The sequence below is a fragment of the Struthio camelus genome, chromosome 27 (genome assembly GCF_040807025.1).
Source record: "Struthio camelus isolate bStrCam1 chromosome 27, bStrCam1.hap1, whole genome shotgun sequence".
In the NCBI taxonomy this organism is placed as follows: domain Eukaryota; kingdom Metazoa; phylum Chordata; class Aves; order Struthioniformes; family Struthionidae; genus Struthio; species Struthio camelus.
In genome coordinates this window covers 6,561,380-6,576,156 of record NC_090968.1, presented here as the reverse complement: position 1 = coordinate 6,576,156, position 14,777 = coordinate 6,561,380, and the positions used below count along the sequence as shown (strand labels likewise).

General features: G+C 41.9%; 1 long non-coding RNA gene across 1 annotated transcript in view; it reads left to right on the top strand.

The window, feature by feature from the left end:
- Nucleotides 1-10,684: 10,684 nt before the first annotated feature.
- The window catches only part of LOC138062446 (uncharacterized), a 119,363-nt gene continuing 115,270 nt past the window's right edge, over nt 10,685-14,777 (top strand). The window contains exon 1 of the long non-coding RNA XR_011136456.1: nt 10,685-11,069. This is a non-coding gene — a long non-coding RNA (uncharacterized lncRNA). The remainder of the gene's footprint in view (nt 11,070-14,777) is intronic.

Below are 14,777 nucleotides of genomic sequence, written 5' to 3'. Positions count from 1 at the left end.
AATTAGCATTATGTTGGAATACAGGGAGAGTTTGGAGGCTAGTAGGAAAAGGCTAAAATACAGTATCCAGCAGGATGGATACACCTGCCTATATTTAAGGACAGACCATTAGTGGGACAAGTCTTGGTCAAGTTTCATTGATTTCTGGAGAAAGGCATTGAGGTAAAACAGAAAAGGAAAGATTATCTAGAAAGGTCTCTTACAGGTGGACTTGCATTTATTAGCGCAAAGCCCCTTGAGCTCTGTTTGTTCCTCGACTCTGAAAGTATTTGTTCATTTGACCAAGACTTTCAGTAGAGCCTAAAGGGAACCTTTTCATGAAAAGTCCTTGAAGCTAAGGGGATATTTTGAATAAACTTTATATTAGAGCCTAACACATCTTTTTAATGTCCTGACTCAGCTGTAATGAGCAAGTCCTCTTATGAGGAGAAGAACAAACAACTTGAAAAAAAAAATCAAAGGCAAAACATATCACAGTACTGTAAAACAAAGGAAAGTGAATGCATGAATTGAGGAACATAGTTTCTAATGTGTCCAAGTCTATTAGAACGTCATTTAGCAGATGTGGGAAAAGTAGCAAATTCCATCCTTGAGACAGATTTCCTTTTTTGCTGAAGTCTGACTTGCTTACCAGTAACATGTGGAAGCCTCTCAGGCAAGGAACGGGAGAAGTTAATCCAAAAATAGTGCAGGAGCTGTTCTAAAACCCTAAAGACATCCATAAAGTTTTGAACCTTTAAGGGCTCTACTGAGATTCCTCATCATATTCGGTGTCTGGAACTGCAAAGGATATCTATGTTTAAAACAGGAGTTCCTTTATCATCTTCTGCAATCTGGTATATTATTAGACAATCTATTTCTTTAGAAATACTTTAAAAAGATATGGAAGAACAGACAGGGATTTTCATGTCCTGCTGCAAACCAAGTTTTGACACAGTGTATCAGCAAAGCCCACATGAAAGTTTTACCTACCTGCTGAAGTGAATCATTGATTGCTAGTACTTGGACCTTTTAAATATTATTTCAAGGAATATTTCAAAGGCTACTTATGTATTGTGCAAATCTTTTTTAAGTTGCACTGAACACAGACTTATTTCAGTTAGTTGAACTACAGCTCTTTCTCTAAAGAGTAAACTGATATTGACACCAACTTGTATTGTAGTTCTTTGCCTTCTGCACAGAAAACACGCCCCAACTGTTGGCATTCATTACTAGGCCTAGCGACACAGCAGGAGCTAAATCTGGGTCTCATCTCAGATCCATACTCTTTATACCTCCCAGACAAAAAGCATTTCCACTATGGAGAGTCCGCAGTGCCTTTCAGAAGTTCCTTCAGCAGATAAACATGCACACGATCAAGTAGGAAATAAGTCTAAAGGGCAAGAAGAAAGACATGATACAACTCCTTACAAGCACAGGCCAACTGCAAGGGTTGAAACAGAGGTCTGGAGAGAAAAAAAAGGGGAAGTAATGCCTTATAACACTTTCGCTGCAAAAAGAGCATCCCTGAACTATATTTGCTTAGAGCCTCTCAAATAGGGAAGTCACTTGTGGCTTGTACTACTATTTAGTAGTTGGTTAGGTTAGACTGAAAAAGAAGTCCAATTTGGCAGTAACTACCCGTTTGAATTTGAGCATTTGGTATAGAAGGGGAACAGTTAAATCCTTAACAGACCCTATTTGAGTATCTCTCCTAAACCCATGCCCCAGTAACTTTGGTTTTGATAATTTCTCTGCTCCTGTGAAGAAACAGGGTAAATTTAATGAGGAAAGCCCTTAAGAACAAGGTGGATGAGCTGGACAGTCCAGGCCGGCATTACCCAGCTGACAGAGTTTAAACTGAAATCCATTTTCCTTGTTTCTATCTGACAAGGTAGTCACATGAATTTTGATGTTCTTCAGGAAATATCTTTAGTCGTACTATCAGAGTCAGCACAAAACCTCTATAGCCCTAGCTTTCGTAAAGTAGCCATGGTAATGCCAGGAAGCAACCAGAGTAGGGCTGCTTCACAACAGAAGACAAGCAGAGAGCTGAGGATAATCACAACACAAATAAGGACAAGAAGCTCACAAACAAAGCACAGCTCCACAATACCTGAACAAAGCTGGCATAGACACAGTAGCAGTCCAGCAATCACCAATGCAAGGTGACAGGTCAGCACAGGGAGCCCAGTTAACAAGCCAGGAGAAGAACCAGACATCCCCTCCCACATAACACAGCCTAGGTAAGAAGTTGGGGGGCTGCAGGCCTGAACTTAAATAGAGCTCATGGGCCAATGGGCAGCAGGTCTGTGGGTGTGGGTCCCAGGTGAAGCTGGCCAGGGCAATTAAGGCCTATTGCTGCACGCAGGGACCTGACAGGTTGTAGCAGTACTAGTGGTCTAGATTTTTTTACTTGATTTTTTTTAATTAGAAAATACCAGACTATCCAAAGCAAATCTTTTCACAGGTAAGGTACTCAGACTAGAATTTTCAATCAACATCAGAGAGAGGTAGAGAGACCCCTTTAGTAAGCAGTGATTTTTCCTTGAATGGTGGCCTTTCAATAGGAACCTTTATTTTGTAAGTTAATGAAGTTATTGTTTTAGCTAAATAACAATGGTAGGTTTTAATCCTCCTATGCTGAAGCACGTTTGTCCAATAGAAGTAATTGCTTGCAATTGCTTTATTTGCATTTCAGCATATTCCTTTACTATGGAAGATCTATGTTGGGATGGTGTTTCATTTTCAGCAACAGTGAATGTATGCTCTAAGCTTTTCTGTTCCTTGGCCACTCATATGCTTTGTGAGTTCTTTTTTAAGCAGGTCTTCTTCATGTATTCTCTAGTGCTGCTGAAGATTGCATGTTAGATTGCATCTTATTTACCTATGGCAGTTCTGAAATTAGGCTAAGTTAACTGTGTCATATTGCAGTTGATCAGGGAAAAAAAGGGGGAAGAAAAGAAGAAAAATCTACCTCAGAAAGCTCTTAGTCAGTTTGTGTGGGTGAATGTGGGCAGATAATGTAATGGAAAAGCAAATACGCTGCTAAAAGAAGGTTTAACAAGTTTCTTTTTCAACGAGGGATGACAGACTCATACCACTAACGCTGTGAAGAGCAGCTCAACAGTTATTCCCCAAAAAGATACCTGCAGTCCCTCTTCTCTTAAAAAAAGCAGGACTCCTGATTTGATTTCTCACCTATTCTGAAGGCTCTCTCACTTTATTTCATTTTTATTATGGTAATAGTGCTCCTATTATTCTCTCACTTTTTACTCAAGGCTTTTCACTTCATGCTTGTTTAAAAAAAAAGAGAAAAAGACCAAATGTCCATAACATTATATATAAAAGAATAAATTCAGTAGAACTGAGAGTTGGTTTCCAAGGTTTCTCCCTTTTTAGTTATTTTAAGTAGGAATTACACAATGATATATGTAATGCCTCAATTGGTGCCAACACCTATGTTAATAAATAGATCATTTGGCTTCTTCTGTGTGCGCATATAAGGGTCTTTTTACAGCACTGCTCCTCGTGGGCTCCCCAGGCTCCTCCTACATTCAGCCTTTCATCCCAGGTTGTAGGGGCACACAGTTAGCCTCCCTCCTCTTGCATTCTTATCTAATACTTCTGAAGCATGTTCTGTCCTCATGTGCGTCTGGATTATTTTTTCACTCTCTCTAGAAATGTCATGCTTCCGCTGTCACTTGGATCCCTTGAGATATCAATCCATCACCTTTGGGCTCCTCCCCTTCTTTTCAGTTTCTCTTATTAAGCCTCATGAGTTCCTATTTATCAACAGAGCACCAGGGAAGACTCTTGGGATGCTTCTGAGGTGCCTATTCTGCAGAGTGGCAAGGAACAAGTGAGGGGGGCAGGGTACCAGACAGATTTTTATTCCAAAGAGCTAAAAAGATAAATTCACATATCAGCATTTTAAACTAAGTCCCTTCAGGAGTTCAAACAACTCCTGAGACTCCTCCATCTTTTGAATGGGGAATAAAGACCAGGAAATGAAAACCTAAGTAAGTCTAGCACTCAGAAACTGCAGAAATGAGTCTAATAGATAGGCTATTTCAGCTGGCTGGCCAGCTGAAAAGAGGTACGTGTTTCCAACAAAAAATATTTATCAGACGCTCGGATGAAGGATTTCTGGAGGCTGGGTAGTTTGATCACTGGTTATCTTTTTACATTTAAATTTTGAAATAAGGGGAGTCATTTTTTATATGTTAGTCAGCCATCATCATACAGCCTCTTGCATTCCTCTATGTCTTACAAAGGCAGCTGGGTACAGTCTCAGTAATGTCAAGAGTTACACAGGTATCAAGAGGGAAGCCAGCTTTGGTTAGCCGGTTATCCGATTTGTATGGAGGCAGTTAAAAGAAATGATAGCCCCCAGCTGACCCATCTTACCCCTCTGCTGCTAAAAGGAAACAATCTACAATCTCTCCTTTTCATACTGAACTTTCATTGGAAAAAAATAACCCTTCCACAAACCTGTCCTTAAATAGGTAGGTGTTTATATCAAAATAAATATCCCCATGCAAAATGTGAGCGCAGATAAGGCCCTGATAGTTTTCAGCCTCAATCAGGATAAAATTGAATCAAGATAAAAATGAGGTGCATGCATGGGGAGGGATAATTCTGAGCATAAATAGCTACATTACAATACAGATGGCTTAGGGTAAAGGTGGGGGGAAAAGAGAGAGAGATCACAGAGCATGCAATAGTAGCAGTTTCAAAAGTCTTTATTATCGCTTAAATCATGTGAGCTGAGCTAACAGAATCTGAACAGCTTGTCAGGAAAATAAATACGGAAATGCCTGGGATCATATATTTCAGAGTGACTCTTTTTGTTCATCAGGCACTTTTTTCTGATGGTTGCTGCATGTCTACATCATGCAGTTAAAACAAGATATTGATCAGCCTTGTGCTTATGCCACATAGGGGAGTCAGAGGATACAAGACTTTCTTGCGTGAGGTCTCAGTATGAAGTGAGTGGGGAGATGTACACTGTTGAGATCCACCGTGTGAAAAAAAGAAAGAGTGGGAGCCGCATTTGGGGAACGTGGAAGCGATGGGACCATCCACTGCTAATACGGATCGTCAGGGGTTGACAGGAAGCAAAAGGGAGCTGGGACTCTGGGAGTTAACATCATCCAGATCAAGATGCTGAAGGGCACCCAACACTGTCATAGTTGAGCACAGCTCTAAGCCTGTTCCCAAGTCCAGATTTGCTACATCACTCACATAAACCCACTCCAATAGACATAGTTTTTGTCCTTCCGTAACATAGACACAAGAAAGAATAATTCTTCCGACTTTAAATGTACTCTTGGATAAAGCCATCTTTTTAAATACTCACACTGTGTAGTACAATAGGAAGCAATGAATACCTAAGGGAGAAAGTTAATAGGATCTGCAGTGGGTTATTCTGATCTCTGTAGAGTTCTTTGGGGCAGCAGGAAAGATATGACTTCAAGGTTATTGACAATATCATTTGATTCCTAATCCATCTGCAGATTGTGTTATGTTAGATGCTGCTGCTTATCTGGCTTCCTAATCCTTCTTCAGGGAATTTCATGGAAGGCTTTTCAGAGAGGTGTTTTGGAACTAAAAGAGGGCATGGATCATCAAGGAAAGTCTGATCCAAATCACATCTAAGTGTAGATATTCAGAGAAGCAAAGACCAAAGCAGGCCCCCATTCACAGTCGTCAAAGTTTAATTTTGAGAATGCTGAGTTTTAATTTGCCACACAGCAGGCCTCCCAGCCATGGAGCAGAACTCTGGGCAGGGAACTGAGAAGGGCTGGCTCACATCTGCTGTGCTTCAGCTTTGGCAGTAAGACAATGTGAAATGCAGTAGGCAAGGAGAAAGAGAAGCACAGTAGTTCTGCATTTCCAAATCTGCTCTGCTTCCTCATTTACATTAATATTTTCAAGGCTCTTGCAGCTGAGAGCTTTTCTTTTTAGTCTTAGAAATGTGGACTTTACATTCGATTGCATAGAGATGTTACTTTCACAATTTGCAAGAACTTGCAAGTGAAGCTGAGAGGCTGGCTGTGAGTGCATGTTAGGAATCTATGGAAATTCTCTCAGTAACCCTGTTTCATCAAGAAAAAATAAATTCAGGACATACTTCCGTCCCAATCCTGCAAGCTGATCTAGCAAAAACGGGTGAAAGTACATTATGCCCCGTAAGGGTTTGTGGGACAGTCTTAATATGTCCATTTGCAGGGTCAGGGATTATATTTACACTATGGGATTAAGATCTCCTCTGTCACTCATTGTAAAAGACTTAATGCATGCTGTCTACAGGCTGTGGTTGAAAATTTGCTTAGATGTTCCATGAGCGCTCTTGAAACTGGAAGAGTTGATTTCAGAGACATAAACCTGGCTTTGAGATACTAATGTGCTTTGAAGGTAACAGTATTTAAACACCTTCAAGAGTCACTTCGTGGGGAACATCAAGGGGAGAATGTAGAGATTGGGGGTGCGTACAGTTATCTCATTCTCTTCACAGTGGAAGCACTTACTCCTGGAAAGTAATTGCAAGCTGTTTCAGAACACAGAGCACTAGCGTAAATGTGTTCTCTGCAATGAACGTTTAATAATAATAATAATAATAAACAAACAATAGAGACTCGCAAACAGTTTCAATTTAATAGTAGAGTGGCGTGCTACCGGTTCTATTGTTAAGGACTTGTCAGAGCTTCCTACTTTAATTAAAAGGAATATGTTGCTGGTAGAAGATATTGGATTGACAGTCCCGGAAAATGAAACTGTCTGCTTATCAGCTAACAATCAACAGCCACAGCTGCACACATATTAATACATACTTGGCTACTTTTAGAATAAATTGGGAAGGGCCAAGCTCTCAACTTCTCTAGGGTTATTGCTTCTAGATTTCAAACACTGTTCAAAACAAGATTTTATATGAACATGTATAATTTAATCTACAGGTAAGAGAGTTTTGCACTGTGGATCGAGCTTTGGGAAACCTGAGTTTTTAACCTCCTGCTGTGTGGCTCACATCCTAGATGACCTTGGCAAGTCACTGTAGCTCCCTGGGAAGTTCAGGACACTCAACACTTCTAGGATGCCCTACTGCAGACCTAAGGGTGGGATGAACTGTGCCTAAGAAGTGTCTGTTTCTCTCTACAGCTGCACAGGAATTTGAGACAACTATCTTATCTGTAAATGTCTAAATACAGGCATCTAAAGTAGAATCTTATCTTCAAGGCACTTTCCATTGGTAGGTTGCCAATTATTATTCCTAGATTTCTGAATTTCAGACTATTAATCTTTATGGTCAAAGATTCAGCTTTTTTAGCCTAACACAGGCTAACATAATAAGAGCAATACGCTATGGCAAAGAATCTCACTAGCTAAGTATGGATTTCAACTCACTACCATTGTTTAAATTAGAGTACTGTTTCCTAAAGGAGCGGATTGGTTGCTAAAGATTCTAGCAAAGCATACGTTTACAGCAAAGAAACACGACATAGAGAATGAACTTTGCAGAAGGGGTAACCTTGTCTTTACTCTCAATGTTGCATTACACTCGAGTGACTGTTCAGAAGATTTGTGTCTCTGCATTCTTCTTGTAAGAGATTAAATGGAAAAAAATATTTTTTCCATCAAAACTAAAAGAAAACATGTTTGCAACTGACACCAAGATTCATCTCATCCCTCAATCTCCCAGTAGCACTGAAGCTTTATTATTTCCATGAGTGCAACGAAATTCTTTCGCTCAGTCACACTCCAAGTAACATTCAAGACGCCCTAGCAACTTTAATCTCTAAACCTGAAAGACTTCAAGTTTGCTTTTAGATACATTTCACGTGTTTAGGAGAAAGTCTCTGGTGGAAATTGTTTCAAGATTCCCTTCTGAATTGCACACTCTGTACATAAAGATTGGCGAACAGTGTAGATTATGTGCATAATCTCCTCATACAGATGAATGAATGCCCTTTTGAATTACACTAGCCTGCTTCTGCATGGCACCTGTGGTCCTCGATATGGCAGTCATATTTGGGTTTAATTAAAAAATGGGATAACACATCTAATCCCCAAAGCAAACTTTTATCTTTTCTTACAACATTGTCTGTTTCTGTTGCATTTCCATTTTGCATACATACGTATCTTTGTGTATGTCTGTATGCACATTTTCCATATATATAGATATCTTTTTTTTTTTTAATATAATGTTATCCAAGTTTCTAACTCCTTCAGGTTTTCAAATCACATTATTCTTCCTGGAAAAGAAGCTATGGAGATAATCTGCAAAGATAGGAGTACCTTTGGAGTTCAAATGCTTAATTAATTTATTAGCAGCTAAGAACATCACTGGGTGAGTATGGATTTCACTTGCACTACCATTTCAGCTACAGCTACTGGTCCTACCATTTATCTGCTTACTTTAGGAGCAGAAGTAATCGCTGCCCCAATTTGCTGAGCATTAAGATGCAGAGCCAACTGTGTAAGAAACAGAATACCAGAAATACCAAGAAAATAAGACAGACCAAAAGAGGGAGGTAGAATGGTCCAGAGGAACTTTTTAAGGCAATGATGATAAACACGTTTCAAAATCTGTGCTCTAGCCCAATGCAGAGCTCAGTTCTTTTAAAAATGCACAGGTACAGCTATTTTAGTCAAAGGCATTTGGCTTTGCTTACAACTAAAACATTCAACATTAAATTCCCCCCTAGTTACAGAAGACTAAAAGGTGCTTATACCAGCCTATTTTTCTCCTGCTACAGAGAAATAATAAAGCAGCATAAACATCTTTATTCTGCTGTATCTTTATCATTTTAGCAATACTAGTAAACTGGTGTAGAAAAATCAGATGAATTCTGCCTCAAAAGGTTCCAGACTGAGCCTGGAAAATATTACAGCTTTGCTAATTTGCCAGAGAATGATCAACCAATGGTTGTAGCGGCTGTGATGAGAAGACTCTCGTTTACAACATTCCAGATAGCCTGCTTTTTGTTTTAATAGCACCTTTTTCATCTTCAATCTACAAGCCTGTCATAGCAAGGCACTATAAATTACTGCCACAGCATGCTCCTTACCACCTACAGTCTTCCTGTGGCAATATATGACCCATAAATCTTACTGGCATTCTTTTCCACGGCTGTCTTTTAATAGTCTCTCTTTTCTCACCTCCCTTCCTCTCTCCCTCTTCTCCCCATCTTTGTTGTGAAGAAGTCCAGTGGATCTACCAAAAAGAAAAAAAAAGAATAAAACAGTAATTAAATTTTGTGGTGAAATCTGAAGACAATCACAGCAAGAGGTTGATCAGATCTGGACATGGTGTCCTGCTTCTTTAAGTACTTTGCAATGCAGGAATTACTAAAGGGTTTGGCAGTGAGAATAAGCTTTTTTTTTTTTTTTTTAAAATATCAGTAACAGATTTGGTTCTAGGAATTCATACAATCCAGTTCATTAGATTTCTTCTCAGAGATCACTCAGCATTCTAGGGAAATGGCAGCCGCATGTCCTACAGGGAATGGAATTAAACTAACTTTTTAGAGTAACTGTATGCCACTGAAGTAAACTTTGTTGGGCAAGTGACAAATCTGGGCTCTGGAGATCCGTTTTCTGTTTGGAGCACACACTAATTCACAAAGAGAGATATATACACACAAAAAACTGTAAAAATTAATTTTAATGTCTTCAGAATTAATAGATTCTCTCCGAACTACTAGCATTCTCTTAGCAAAGAAATTGCAGAAATGATTTCTATAATAATTGCCTCAAAAATCTTCTCATTGGCTAATTGGACCATTTTGACAATTTCACAGATATATGTTTCTATTATTTCATTATTTATTTTGCTTTTTGTTCTGTTACATTTATTCTATTTAGACAATAACACCTCTGTCAATTGCAGCTTAATTAGCATCGAAAGCCTGGTCTGCATTTACATTTTACTAGAATAATAATGTTGGTAAGGGGTATAATTTTTTGTTATAAAAGAGTTACGCTGCTATGAACTCTTCAGTGGATGCAATTAGATTAGTATAAAAGTGATTTATACTCCTTTAGTTCTTCCCCTCCTCTATGGTAACAGTTATCTAATTACAATGTATGTTTATACCAATACAATTGTATCCACAATCCTAGAGGACTTTTTCTTTTTTCCTTTGTCTTAATGTAAATTCTGCTGGAGGAAAATGACACACACGCCCCCACACCCGCCCACCAGCAAGATCATCAAAGTCCTGAAAATCCATTTGGTCAAATTCATCAGAAGATAACTCTATTCCCAGGGCTTTAATCTCCAAAGAGCAAGATCAGTTTACCATGACCACCGCTGCTTGATTTGCATTACAGCACTGGTAAAAGACTACCATAGTGCTTAAAAAAATACCATTTTTGCAATTTATTTGAAGAAAATGGGATCAATTGTGCAGTAAGGTGCTAAGCTGCTGGTACTTTAATCTAGCATACATTTTAATTATTTGAATTTATTTAACCCTTTAAGCTCTGCCTGCAGCAGAGGTAATAAAACTATTATTTCAAACTACCTTGATAAAGGAATCAAAGTCCCGCCACACAGTTCTCTGATCTCCTATGGAATTAACAAAGCCCTGAACAGATGGCTATAGATAGAGAACTGATGGGCTTTTATTTTTTAATACACTCTCCAGTCTCTATTCCGCATTTCTCAGTACCTAAAAGAGCAGTTCCTCAGTACCTAAACAGAGGGCATTAATCCAGCAGCTGCCAGATTTCCGAGATGCACTAAAAAGCAGCCGAACCCTGGAAAAGGGGAGACCCAGTTAGGGGAAGGGTCCGCGGACACCCAAAAGGCGCCACTAACGATGACAGCTCAAAACACACCGCAGCAACAGCGGCGAGGAGCACGCTGCCGCCACAGGCCCCTGCGCTGCCTGCGGCCTCCAGGGAGCGGAGCAGGGGCGCAGGCCCCACGGGCTCGTTATCGGCCCCACCTGTGGCAGCGGGCGGCCTGGCTCTGCCCCCACCCCCTTTTAGTTCCTGACAGCACGGCGCGGCGCGGCTGAGGGGAGCCGGAGCACTTCTCGGTGCTGAGTGGAGCAGAGCCGAGCCTCGGCTGGTGGGCTGAGGTGAGGCGGGCGCCGCGCCGTGAGGGCGGCCGCGCGCGCAGGGCGAGGCGAGGCGGGCGGCGCGAGGGCGGGGTGAGGCGAGGCGGGCGGCGCGAGGGCGGGGTGAGGCGAGGCGGCCGCGCGCGCAGGGCGAGGCGGGCGACGGGAGGGCAGGGTGAGGCCAGGCGGCCGCGCGCGCAGGGCGAGGCGGGCGACGGGAGGGCAGGGTGAGGCCAGGCGGCCGCGCGCGCAGGGCGAGGTGGGCGGCGGGAGGGCGGGGTGAGGCGAGGCGGACGCGCGTGGCGAGTCTGACCGAGCCGCCTTTAAGCTGCGCCGCGCGCTGCTGCTTTTCAAGGCTCCTGAGGTGGGAGTACGCTGGGGGGGGGGGGGGGGGGATGCTCCTGCGCGTGGAGGGGCTGTGGCGAAGCCCCCGCGAGCCCGCCAGCAGATAAAGGGGAGGGGGGGGGCCAACAACCAGCCGAACCACCCTGACTAACCGACCCTGGCTGTAAAGCGTACCTGGTCTTTGCTCCGGCTCGCGTAGTCCCCGCGCCGCGGGTCTGGCCGAGCTCCCGCCACAGGTGCTGGTGGCGCGCGCGAGCTCGTTAACGGCTGCCGGCGGCAGCTGCCGGGAAGGTTCCAGAAGCTCCTCAGTGGGTGGGGGAGCTGCGCCTGAGGGGGCGGCGAGCGGCAGCGCTCCTGCGGGCGGCTGGGCGCGCAGCGGCGGGGTGAGTGGCGTTTACTTAACCGAAAAACATATGTAGCTATATAACTTCAGTGACTTTGTAAGCCTGCGGAGTGTGGGGAGTCCTCGTGCTGAGAAGGTTCCCTGCCTTTGACTTGTAAGGATGTGCAGTGCTGGAAAAACTTTTCTCTCCTTCACTTGTAGGAGTGTGCAACAGGGTTTTGAGGTGTTAAAATGTGCACCTTCATGCTTGTTTGGTACCTTTTTCAAATCAAGGCTCCTTATTGTAAAAGGAAAATGTGCATCAAGGGTATTGTGTGTCTTAACCAGTTATGTGGCAGAGTGCAAGCATGGAAACAAAAATTAATTTGTTATTGAGAGGGCTGGTAAAAATCTTGGCTGTTCTTGATTTCTTCCTCAGTAATTTGAAAACTGAAGTGGATTCCAGGCAGAGGATTTAGCTGGGCTAAGGTGTCTGTGATAAATATTACAAAGTAGTGAATTACCATGAAAGAAATGGACTAGTGTTTAAACCCCCCCCCCCCCCCCCCCCAAAAAAAAAAAAAGTGGCCCTTATGGGAAAATCAGTTCAGGGGAGTAGTATCAGAGAAGATGCCAGAAGAAACAATTACATTAATTGATACTTAACTTCATGAATAACATAACTACACTAATTGCTTAACTTCATGACTAACTCAAGAGCCATGAATGTACTGGGAACTGGACAGCAAAAGAGAGGGTCAAAACTTTAGTTTAAAAATCACCTGGAACATTTCTGGACTTCTGTGTTAGCTAGCCAGCTAGCTGAGCTGGCTATATGTAGTGTCTACCTATCTGAAAACGTAATGCCTGAAGAAGATTCAGACTGCTGGTAATGTGACCCAAATTTGAGGTTCTGTAGCTTTCAGTAATAGACAAGCGCAAAGCAAACATCTCTAGAAGTTAAGGCAATTTGAACTCAAATCATAGGTGCTTGATTCAGTTAGTTCAGATGTTTAAGCTTTTATCTTGGCTCTAGTCTTTGGTACTCCAGATTTCTCCAGTTGGGAAGAGATGCTATTGGACAGGTGGTACTTAAGAGTCTTTTTTTTTTTTTTTAAGCAAGTATTTACTTGGTGCATGCCTATTAATGGGCAACCACTGTAGAAGAGTCTGACTTCTAGTGGATGAGTATCAAAGGACTCCCCAAGTCATCACTTCTGACTTTATTTCCAGATCCAGTTGTTTCTCTTGCTGGATTGCCATAGTTGCTTTTGTGCCCCTTCTAGGGTGTTAAATCCTCCCGTTGCTTCTGAGAGGTAAAAATACCTTGTGAGTAGAAATAAGATCCAAGAAGTTAATGCTTGCAGAGCACCTGGATGTTGAAGAGTGCTGAGAATTAGTGATTCTTTCTGAGTAGCCATCTGTTAATGCGCTCCGTTCACTGTTTGCACCAATGAATTAAACAAGTGATTGTGATTGCCAGCTTTCATGGCATGTTTTTGTTTTGTTGCTTTTTTCATTTTTGTGCTGCTCTGTTTTCATTCTTTACTCTCTCCATTCTAGAATAATACCCAGCTCTTGAGGTAACTTCTTTTTTTAATCTGAAACTTTAATGGTGCTAGGGAACTTCAAAAACTATCACCAGATAAATGCATGAATAAAGCTAAAGCACAAAGAGTGTCTTCTGGGACTCTGTATACGGGAGTTTATAATAATGTTGTAATATCCTTTGATCTGCTGTTAAGAATGGAAAAGGTGACCTATGTAGATGAAGTGCTATACTAACTTTTCATCCCCCAGAATAAAGAGAAAATAAAGGGATGCCAACAAAAGCCCTTTAAATAGCCCTTAAGCTATACAGCATGATCTCCCTCTAAGATCATAAAAGAAAAATATGGTCCTCCTTGAGGTATGCCCACAGTAGAGAATTTGGGGGATAAAGATTTCTCCTGTTTCCTGCTGTTGCCAGGTAAGCAGCTGAGTGATGGGAGAGTGACCACAGGGAGAGTGTCCCTGGCCACCCCTCCTGTGCAGGCAGATGGGAAAAGGAATGACAGGCAGTAAGAAGAATCCTGGCCGTCTCTGTAATGCTATGCTTGCTAGTTCCCAGTGCAGTCTCTGCTCAGCTCCTGCATTTAATAGGGAGGAAGATCTTCTGGTATCTGACAGAAGCTGAATGGTAAGAACACATGAAGGGAGCTATATAGCCTTTCTGAGGTGCCAATAAGACAGTAAGTCAATAACCCTCTTGCTCAAAGAGCAGAATGAGCAGAGTTTAGAGTGAAACTAATGGGAGGGCTAGGAAAGAAAAGCCTCAACTGCTGTTGCCATGACAAAAAATGACTGAAGCCTTTTAAAGGTAATGTTGCAATAAAAAATATCCTGTGGATTGCTTGGCTCTAATTGGGCTGGGCTCTGTCAGCCCTTGTTAGGGGTGAGAGCAAGCGCTCTGCAGGACGTACAAGCAACACATGCACTGAGTGGTGTACAGAGGGGGAGATAAAGCTATTGTGAGAAGACCTCAAACTTAATACCTCTAGGCTGTTTATGTAATTCTCCTTGATAGAAGTACAGGCAGACAATATTGTCTAATATTTAGAGACTGGTAACTGACGCTCCTAAGTCGTCTTGCTCTCTTGGAGAGAGGAATGTGGCCCAGGCCACTCGAAATTGGCATTTCTGTTCCTGCATTATTCTCTTAGCATATCACTTTGGGAAGTTTTACCTTCCTGCTGCCTGGTTTATCCATCTATAAAATAGAAATAGTGGTGTATTGAAATGTGTGTGAGGGGGTGAAAGCTGTAAAAAATGAATAGAGGGAAACTTTGCTTGCATTAGGTGTTGCCCCGCTGTATGGGAAAGATTGAGTGATGAGGCATTTCTAACCACCTCATTAATGAGGACTAATTGGATGAAGAGTTGCTTTTTGGTATTTAAGTGGTAATGTATTGGGTATAACCAGTTGGACTGTAGAATTAAGAGCCTATCGTTTGTGTTCCTTGCAATGACATCCATGAGCACGAATGCATTTTTTTCTGCTCATCTCCATGAGTTTTAAATTA